A 9,994-nucleotide genomic window follows, 5' to 3' on the forward strand; every position below is an offset into this window, starting at 1 on the left:
TTTTGGATCTTGGTTTTGTCTTGATCCTTGATTGTTAGTCATTTATGCTTCATTTGAAACTTTCTTGACATTGTCAAACTTCTTTTTTCTTGAACAAAGATCCCTATTTGAAGATATATTTGTTTGACTAGTTGTTGTAAAATTTGATAACTTGAATTATGTTTGAGGTGCAATCTAAATTGAAGGATGTTTTGCTCCTTGAATTTGCTTATCTAACCCTGTAACCTTGGAACTGAATATTTAATTAACTGATGGACTGTTTTGCTTGCTAATAGGTTCTTTAGTTCCAACTATATCTTCATTAGTTATTCCAATGCCTCTCATTATCTTTTCACGCTTGATTTTGAATCTCCTTAGTACTTCTTTCACCTTGGTCTTGAGTTTTCATTTTTTGTTTTAACCTTGCTTCCTTATTCATTTTTTGTAGAAAAAAAAAATATGAAATATCAGTAAGAGGACAAGAAACAAAATATTTTTTAGTCAATATACTAATACCAATTTAACGTATTGAGACTTAAAGTATAAACAAAACAGTAAGAGGAATATAAAAATAAGCCAATAGAACATCTTTTTTGAAAAGAACAAATAAAATATACATAATAATAGTTTTTTATCTCCAAATCATAATTATCTTTGTCTTTGAATTCCTTCATAACATGACATGTGCAGGCTTCTCAACTATTGTTGCAGGAATATCTTCCCAAACCCAATTGAGGTCGTTTTCATTATTTGATGCATTTAAATTTCCAATATAATAAAATGGATCATCCAAATATTCTTATTGAGTTGTAGCATTTGATTGGTTACCCATGTTAAACAGATCTCTAGGAATGAGTTTCATATATAATATTTATTTTCATCGAAAAAATATTGCACATAAAACCATTGGTGGACTTGAGGCACCAGGAAAAATGCTTCATTTTGGTAACATTTTTTTTGTTGAAATGTACACAAGTAAGCCCATACTTGTCTTCTTTAGCCTCAAACCAATCATACTTAAACAACTCAAATTTGAGTTGACTATAATAGTCTAACTCAATTATGTATTTAACTTCTCCATAGTAAGTGACAAGATATGTTTTAAGATTTTCATCATTAGAGCTTGAAAAACTTCCGGTCAAAGAAACCAAAGTTACAGCAGAATTTTGAGTTTTACGCCTTGCATCACGTTTCATAGTGTGAAATCTATAACCATTGACCAGGTAACCTGAAAACCTTTTTGCAGTAGCATTTGGACCTCCAGATAATGCTTTGAGGTGAACTAACACATCATTTTCCAAAGCTTAAATTTTAAATCATTCACTAAAATCTTGACCTTGTCTTTTGAACTTGATTGACATTCGTCCTTTAGTGTGACCACTTACACATTCATCATACTCTCTACAAAGGTAACCTTATTAGTTGATAAAAATAAATCTAAGATATGTTTGGTATACAAGTAGGGAATAAACAATAAACTATTATGGTACCATATGTATGTTTGAATATCATCACAATTGAACAATATGTATCGATGGGCTTAAGCTTTTGATGTTGAGTCTAATGAAAATAATTTATCATTTTGCTAACCACCTAATGGTCGGCCAATACTTGAAAAGTAATCATTTGAATCTTCTTCGCAAGAATCATTGTTATCATACTTTCTACTCATTCTATTCAGCCTTGTATCTACACTTTTATGCAAATATCTTGAGCAAAGAGTCAAAGCTTCTTTAGCCAAATATCCCTCAGCAATAGAACCTTCTATATGAGCTCTATTATGAACATAACTTTTAAGTCTACATAAGTTTCTTTATGTGGGATATATCCATCAAAATTGAACGGGACTGCCCAATCTAATTTCATGTACAAGATGAATAGGCAAATGAACCATTACATAAAAAAAACTTGAAGGAAAAATCATCTCCAATTAACAAAGTATTTCAACAATCCCTCCATTTAGATAATCCAGATCTTGCACTTGGATAACTTTTTTATACAAAGAGCGGAAAAAGGACCCCAAGACGAATTAAAGGTCCAACCACTAGATTTGACATTGGGCTCTTTATTGCTACTTGAAATAAGTAGTGTAATATGAAATATGCATCATTACTCTTGTAACCAAATAATCTTTTGTCGCCAACATGCACACATTTTGAAATGTTAGAATCACTCCCATCGGGTAACTTGGCACCCTTCAAAACACCGCAAAAAGTAGACTTGTCTTGGGAATTTATTTAGAAATATGCCTTTACAAACTTTGTCCGGCCTCCGTCAATCTCTATTGGATGAAGTTCCTTTCTAATTCTCATATCTTGCAGATCATAACGAGCATTAACATGACCTTTTGTCTTTCCTGAAATGTCCAAAAACGTCCCAATAATACTATCACCTATGTTTTTCTCAATATGCATTACATCAAGATTATGACGTAAAGTATTTTGAGCCCAGTATGACAACTCAAAAAATATTGACTTATTCTTCCATGGTCCATCATTTTTTTTCTTCCTATTCTTCTTTCCAATTTCATTCTCAAAATCTTTTAAGTTTTCTTCGATTTCCATACTTTCTATCATAGGTGGTGCAAATCTATGTTCTTTCTTTCCATTGAACGACCTTTTATTAACCCTCCAAGCATGACTAGCCGGTAAAAGAACACGATGATCCATATACCACATTTCCTTTGGTGTTCCAACCTGACCACATAGCATACCCAAGGTAGTCACTAATAGTTCATAACAGAGATGTCCGCAATTGAAATGTTTTATCTTTGAAGTCTCGGAATCAATGGAAAGCGCCTCAAAACTTTTGCAGAAACTTTGTGATCATAGTTTGGATCCTCAAACTCTGAATCTACTTGAGTAAATTATTTCCATCGTGAAGCTTTGCAAGTGTTGCAGGTATCATCATTTTCATGCTCTTTCTAATACAACATACAATCATTTTGACATGCATGATTTTTTATTTATAATCAAGGCTCAAATCCTTGATTATGACTTTTTTTTTGTTAAAAGATTCGGGAATGTTCATATTAGGCATGGCTTCTTTCAATAACTCAAAAAGAGCATTGACCGATACATTGCTCCGCCCATGAAGACACTTTAACAAGTAAAGTCAAATTATAAATGATAAAGTAATGAAGTTTTCACATTTCAAATATAACTCTTGCTTCGGCTCATTAATTAAATTGTAAAACTTCCCTTGTCGCCACCCTCTACTTTTCAACATACCCAAATTTGTCATAAAGTATGAACATATCGCACATTGGGTCCCTTGTTGCCACCCTCTAACAATTAGCAAATGATCCTTAGGCAATGATATTTGCTCACTGTTGTTTACCCAAACATCGTATCCTAGTACAAAACCAAACCTATTAATTGATCACACACCACTTTTCTTCTTCTCCAACAACGATTTCTATACCTGGTACAAGGACATAAAGTTGTGCGACCTTGATGTTCTCCTACAGTGAAGGCAAAATCTAAAAAAAAAAATTACACATTTTCGATACTCTGAATTAAGTTTATGAAGTGTAGTGCACTTTTTATCCATCACCCTAAATAACAAAAATAATACCAAATACATTGAGGATTAACACAAATGAAATTAAAATATCAAGGCAAATAGATGCAGAGCTCTACAACTAATGTAGATGAAGACATTAAAATAGTGAATTGAGTGGAATTTGCCAACAAAACTAACCAAATCAAATCAAAATAATAGTGAAATCAATACAAATATATTAAACACACTGATCAGTATGGATAATAGGTGAGCTTACAAGTTATGCAACCTAGGATTAGAGATACAATCTTAAATACAAATCCAAATTTTAACCAAGCAAATCAAACTTAATTACCAAATTTGACCAATTAAGCAATAAAAGCTTTAATTTAATCATTTCAATCTAAAAGGAAAAAACAAATGCAACGCCCCAAATTTTGACCCAAGACATTACTTGAAGATATTTGTTTTCTTTTAAAAAACGACAATTTTTTTTCTTCTAAAGAGTAGTACATCATGTAATAAATAAATAAAATTTCGCTAGAAATTTTTTTTACTAAATATCATTATTATATTTTTTTCCTTGCAAGGATCATTTGCTAATTGTTAGAAAAATATTCACTTATGTCCAAAAATAGAGTAAATTCTCTTTAAGTGAAATAAATAACAAGGTTGACTGATTCAAATTATTCCTAGCAGAATGTACCTCACCTCCATAATTCTATTTACAATTAACGATGAAAAGTAAATAAACTTTAGGAATGTACCACTTTGGTTTTATCAATACAAACATTATTTTTAAGTCAAAATCCCCTTTTCTCCATGCGCGTCCACTAAGAAAACATCATTCATGCAACTCTTTGATATCATTAGTACCTAAATGTTGGTGTAAGGGGTCAGTTCATCTCACGTAAAAATTAAACCAAATAGTAAGTTAACAACCATAAAATATGAATATAAAATCTTTTCGTAATAAAAGATTTAAAGAAATTGATTCTTTAATAATTTACGAAAATGTATCATAATAAAAATAAATCAAGTAGCAACTGACCTTAGAACAAATAATTAGACCAAAATAAAAATAACAATAAAATATATGTAAGTTATGCATGCTCCTAAAAGTATATGCATACAGGCGTTCACAAATATACATATGATATGTCATGAAATATACATATGATATGTCATGAAATGATAATGATGCTTAAAAGATAACACAATAAGTCATGATCTTCAATAGTACAATGCAACATCTATCAAATACCTTATTCTTGCTTCACAACTTTAAAAGAAGCAAGTAAGAATTCCCATCAAGGCCTTTTGCATAATAATTTGTCAATATTTCTTTCAGAGTAACATCCCCATAGATTGGAGGGTTTTCTTTTGATAACAATTCCTTTATTGGACCATAAACCATTGATGTGCATTCAGATATACTAAAATTCATAAAGAAACTTGCTATTGAAAATCTAGAACCTATAGTCCTTGAAAAGACCCTGTGATAAACACTTATAAACATGTCATTTATCATAAGCTGCACAATTAACAACAAACTCGATGAATATATGAACATAAAATTGTGTTAATCGAAGTCTTGAATCTCTTAGTTTTGTTCACTTTGGATTATATCTTAATGATTCCTTTGGATGTTACATTGTAAGAATGACATATCCTGCGTCCTGTTATTTTGTCAAACCTTTGAAATTGGTAACTGTATCTACGACGGCTGCACCGAACAGTAGTTGTAGAGATCCAATTTTGAACCATCCAAACTTTAAACTTTGAATATTTTATCTATTTTTGCATTCAAAAATTTCTTTCTTTTGATATTTATGAGGTCTATACATCTTAAACTTATTTAATGTTAAACATAAACTATTCTTTGAAAATCATCATTTCCACGAATAAGTCATTTTTATCTCAATTTACAAGCTACCTGTAGAATATCTCCAATGTTTACAACAAGAGTTCTTTGCACTAGAGGAACATTAATCCATTGATTATCATGAAGAACGTGAAGACCACCTATTTGATATTGAAGAAGTATTGTCATGAAGCCACAATAAGTGTGTTTTGCAATTCCCATAGTTAATTCTGGCTCAGGACACTATGGATAGTATTGTCTCATTATATAAATTGCTTCAACATAATCCATTTAATTAAGGTATGAAGGATTCAAGCCAAGAGCTTCTGACAATAACTCAAAGATTGTAACACCTAATGCTTTTACTTCCTTTGAATATTCAACCACAATATCTCTACAAATACACAATTATTTCAACAAAAACAAAAGTACTGACACACTACTCGGACAACGATAATGATGATCACCATGATCACCGGACAAGGGTCTGATGAAGTTACTTAGTTGTCACTTTATGTTTTCTCTTATTATTCACTTCACTATTTAGTTTATTTTCATATATGTTTTTTGTTATAAATTAGTTGAGTTTGTTACTCAATTTTAAATTTGTTATAACTGCAAATAGATACTTTGTATATAAATAGCACATTGCTATTTTATTAAGATTATTATTCAGTTTATATCATCATAACATGGTATCAGATGAAATAATCATTTTCCTTCACAAATTCTTCTTCGTCACGACCTAATTTCCTTTCTTCTTCACACTAAAACTAATTCCAAGCTTTTGAAACCAAAACCCATAAACTCAAAGAATAGTTAGGTGCCAAGGGCTATGTACTTTTTGATTTACATTCTAAACAATTTTTCCTATCTAGACATGTTATTTTTTATGAGAATATATTTCCTATTCATACTAATGATAATCCGGTGTCGCATAATCATAATTTTAAGCTTCATTTTCCTACTGAATAATATTTTTCAGTTTTGTCTCATGCAATTGATCACCATGGTAATGATTTGTCTCCTACCGCTAGTGATATTGAGCATACCAATTCATTTCCTGTCAGTAATGTTGCTGATACATATGTTTTGCCTATTTTAGACATTTCTACTACTACTACTAATAATAATGATGATAATGCTAATAACAATACTAATAATAATAATGATCCTATTACTACTCACCCTCCCTCTGGTTATGTCATTCATACTTCTAATAGGCATAGACATCCTTCTTCGTACTTGAATGATTATGATTGCAAGCTTATCTCTAGTTCCACACCTTCTGTCAACATGTCAGGTACACTTTATTTCTTACACAATTTTTTATCTTATGATCTTGTTTCTACTTCCCATAAATCATTTCTTATGTTTCTTTCTGTTAATCTTGAACCTTATACGTATAAACAAGCTATTAAGTATGATTGTTGGAAACATGCCATGGATCAAGAAATACTTGCTCTTGAAATGAACAAAACATGGATTTTAACTAAGCTGCTTGCGGGTAAGGATATTATAGGTTTTAAATGCGTATTTAAAACCAAACTAAAATCTGATGGTAGTATTGAAAGATATAAAGCAAGACTTGTAGCCAAGGGGTTACACTCAATTAGAAGGCATTGATTACTTTGAAACTTTTTGTAAGACCCTTAGTTTTAAATTCTAATTTATGTATTTTGGTGTTGAATTATGAGGCTTTTTAGCCAAGTTATTGATATTTTGTGAGTTTAATGCTAAAAATATCTTTTTGGAGATCCGATTAAAATTATTTGTCGATAAATAATTTAGATTAATTACGGTATTATTATTATTATTATTATTATTATTATTATTATTATTATTATTATTATTATTATTATTATATATATATATATATATGAAAGAAAGGAAAAGAGAAACATAAAGAAAAAAAAACGAATTCCTGCTTCTTCTTATCTATTCCAAGCTTTTGAAACCAAAACCCATAAACTCAAACTTCCATTTTTCTTCCACTTCTAAGCTTCATTTCAAGAAGGGAAAGTTGCTCCTTGCCACACTGCGGTGTTAGTGAGCTAACTTTGGAAGCGATGACTTGAGCGAAGTTTTTACCGGAATTAATTACGGTATCGTAATCGCGTGTTAGAGCTGTCATTAAGGTAAGGGCTCCTTCCAAACTTTTAGTTTGCATTTAGGACATTATTTGTGGTTATGGGGAAAAGAAATTTGATGTATTTGAGGTGTGATTTTGTAAAAAATGAATTTAATTAGTTTATGTGCGAATTAGTTGAAATTGAATTTAGTTTGTTTAGAGGTGTGTTGTGAAATTTGTTTTGGTGCTCTAATAGTCGAGTATGTGTATGTGAAATTTGGACAATATTTGTTTTATTTAGTTTTAAGTAAATAATATAGATTATTTGACGTTTACGATCTACGCTTTTTAGTAAATCGTGATGACCTGTGATAGGTGGCACCTCGGTAAACAATACTGGTCTGTGACCGGCGGTACGTTTACGATTTACGCTTTTTAGTAAATCGTGCTGACCCGTGATAGGTGGTACCTCGGTAAACAGTACTGGTCTGTGATAGGCGGTACGTTTACGATCTACGCTTTTTAGTAAATCGTGATGACCTGTGATAGGTGGCACCTCGGTAAACAATACTGGTCTGTGACCGGCGGTACGTTTACGATTTACGCTTTTTAGTAAATCGTGCTGACCCGTGATAGGTGGTACCTCGGTAAACAGTACTGGTCTGTGATAGGCGGTACGTTTACGATCTACGCTTTTTAGTAAATCGTGATGACCTGTGATAGGTGGCACCTCGGTAAACAATACTGGTCTGTGACCGGCGGTACGTTTACGATTTACGCTTTTTAGTAAATCGTGCTGACCCGTGATAGGTGGTACCTCGGTAAACAGTACTGGTCTGTGATAGGCGGTACGTTTACGATCTACGCTTTTTAGTAAATCGTGATGACCTGTGATAGGTGGCACCTCGGTAAACAATACTGGTCTGTGACCGGCGGTTTGTGATAGACTACACATTTTTAGTAAATCGTGCTGACCCGTGATAGGTGGTACCTCGGTAAACAGTACTGGTCTGTGATAGGCGGTACGTTTACGATCTACGCTTTTTAGTAAATCGTGATGACCTGTGATAGGTGGCACCTCGGTAAACAATACTGGTCTGTGACCGGCGGTACGTTTACGATTTACGCTTTTTAGTAAATCGTGTTGACCCGTGATAGGTGGCACCTCGGTAATTAGTATTGGTCTGTGATAGGCGGTACAATTATGATTTACGCCCCTTCGAGGAGGGTTTTAGTTGGAATTCCAGAATTCATGCATTTTTGGGCATATACGCATTGCATTAGGGTGCTTGGCACGCGAGTCATGTTTGATATAATGTGATGATTGCCTATGTATACTCAGTTGTTCTTGTGATTGTGTCGTAATTGGTAAGTGTGATTGTTTTGGATTTGTTTGTAAGTGTTGATTTATTGTGAAACCATTTCGAAACCGAATTCTGCATTTTTCTGCAGTTGTATTTGAATACAAGGAGGTTGTAGTCGAATACAGTTGTTTTGATTTTGCTACTGACTTACGAAATAACACTGTATTCGAATACAAGGATGTTGTATTCAAATACGACAGTGTAGTTTTGTTAAATACTTCATTTTTCAACTTTGATTAAGCATGTTTGGCATATGAAAACCCTTTCAAAGAGTATGCTAAGTTGAAAGGTTATTTTGTGCATTTGAAATTTAAATGCTATGTGGTATTTTTTAATTTCGGTTGGTGACCCTTTACAACTATTGTGGAAATTTGGGCTTTGCCCTCAAATGAGAACCAGGATCTTCCCACCGGTTAGTATCCTGTAGATGGGGAGGTAGTTGGACATACCTGACTGGAGCTGTGTCAGGAGGATCTTGTGGGGAGCGTGGAGATCACCCAGGTCGTATAGTTTTTGTAGTATGATCAGATTAGACGGTTGTATAGGGACTAGAGGTCTTTCTTTTGTAGATGTATTTACAGTATGTTGGAAGGCTGCACTTATACTAATATTGTCAGCTTGACTTTTATTTTGATGGGTCCATGTACCACTTTTTGATGTGACGTGGGGGGGAGTTAAAATTCTTGGGGCAGTGCTTTTGTACAGGTCTGCCGAGAATACCCCAGGGGTATGAGCTATGTTTGACAAGCCTCATAGCCCTGATGTATTTTGATGTTTGAATACTTTGGATTTTTATTTCAAAAACTATTTCGTTGCTTGTAAATATTTGTTGACTTTGTCGTTATGTTACGGCTTAAATATTTATCCAAAAGTATTTCCTTCTTTATTTCTTCGTTTTATGAATTTGTTTTGAAAAAAAAATACACTCGCGCTGTTAAAAATCGGGGTGTTACACTTTTTCTCCCGTTATTAAAATGACTACTGTTAGAATGATTTTAGCTATTACTACTACTAAGAAATGGAATTTATATCAACTTGATGTCAATAATGCTTTTTTACATGGTGACCTTCAAGAAGATGTATATATGTAATTTCCTCCTGGTTTCCAAGCTCCCAAGCCAAACTTAGTTTGTAAACTTACTAAATCCATTTATGATCTCAAGCAAGCAAGTAGAAATTGGAATAAAAAATTATCTAATGCTATTCTTTCTT

The 9,994-nt window shown here is 32.6% G+C and overlaps 1 pseudogene; it reads right to left on the reverse strand.

The window, feature by feature from the left end:
* Positions 1-4,759: 4,759 nt before the first annotated feature.
* The window catches only part of LOC101505521 (1-aminocyclopropane-1-carboxylate oxidase homolog 1-like), a 92,482-nt pseudogene continuing 87,247 nt past the window's right edge, over positions 4,760-9,994 (reverse strand).

Source organism: Cicer arietinum, chromosome 6 (assembly GCF_000331145.2).
Source record: "Cicer arietinum cultivar CDC Frontier isolate Library 1 chromosome 6, Cicar.CDCFrontier_v2.0, whole genome shotgun sequence".
Taxonomy (NCBI): Eukaryota; Viridiplantae; Streptophyta; class Magnoliopsida; order Fabales; family Fabaceae; genus Cicer; species Cicer arietinum.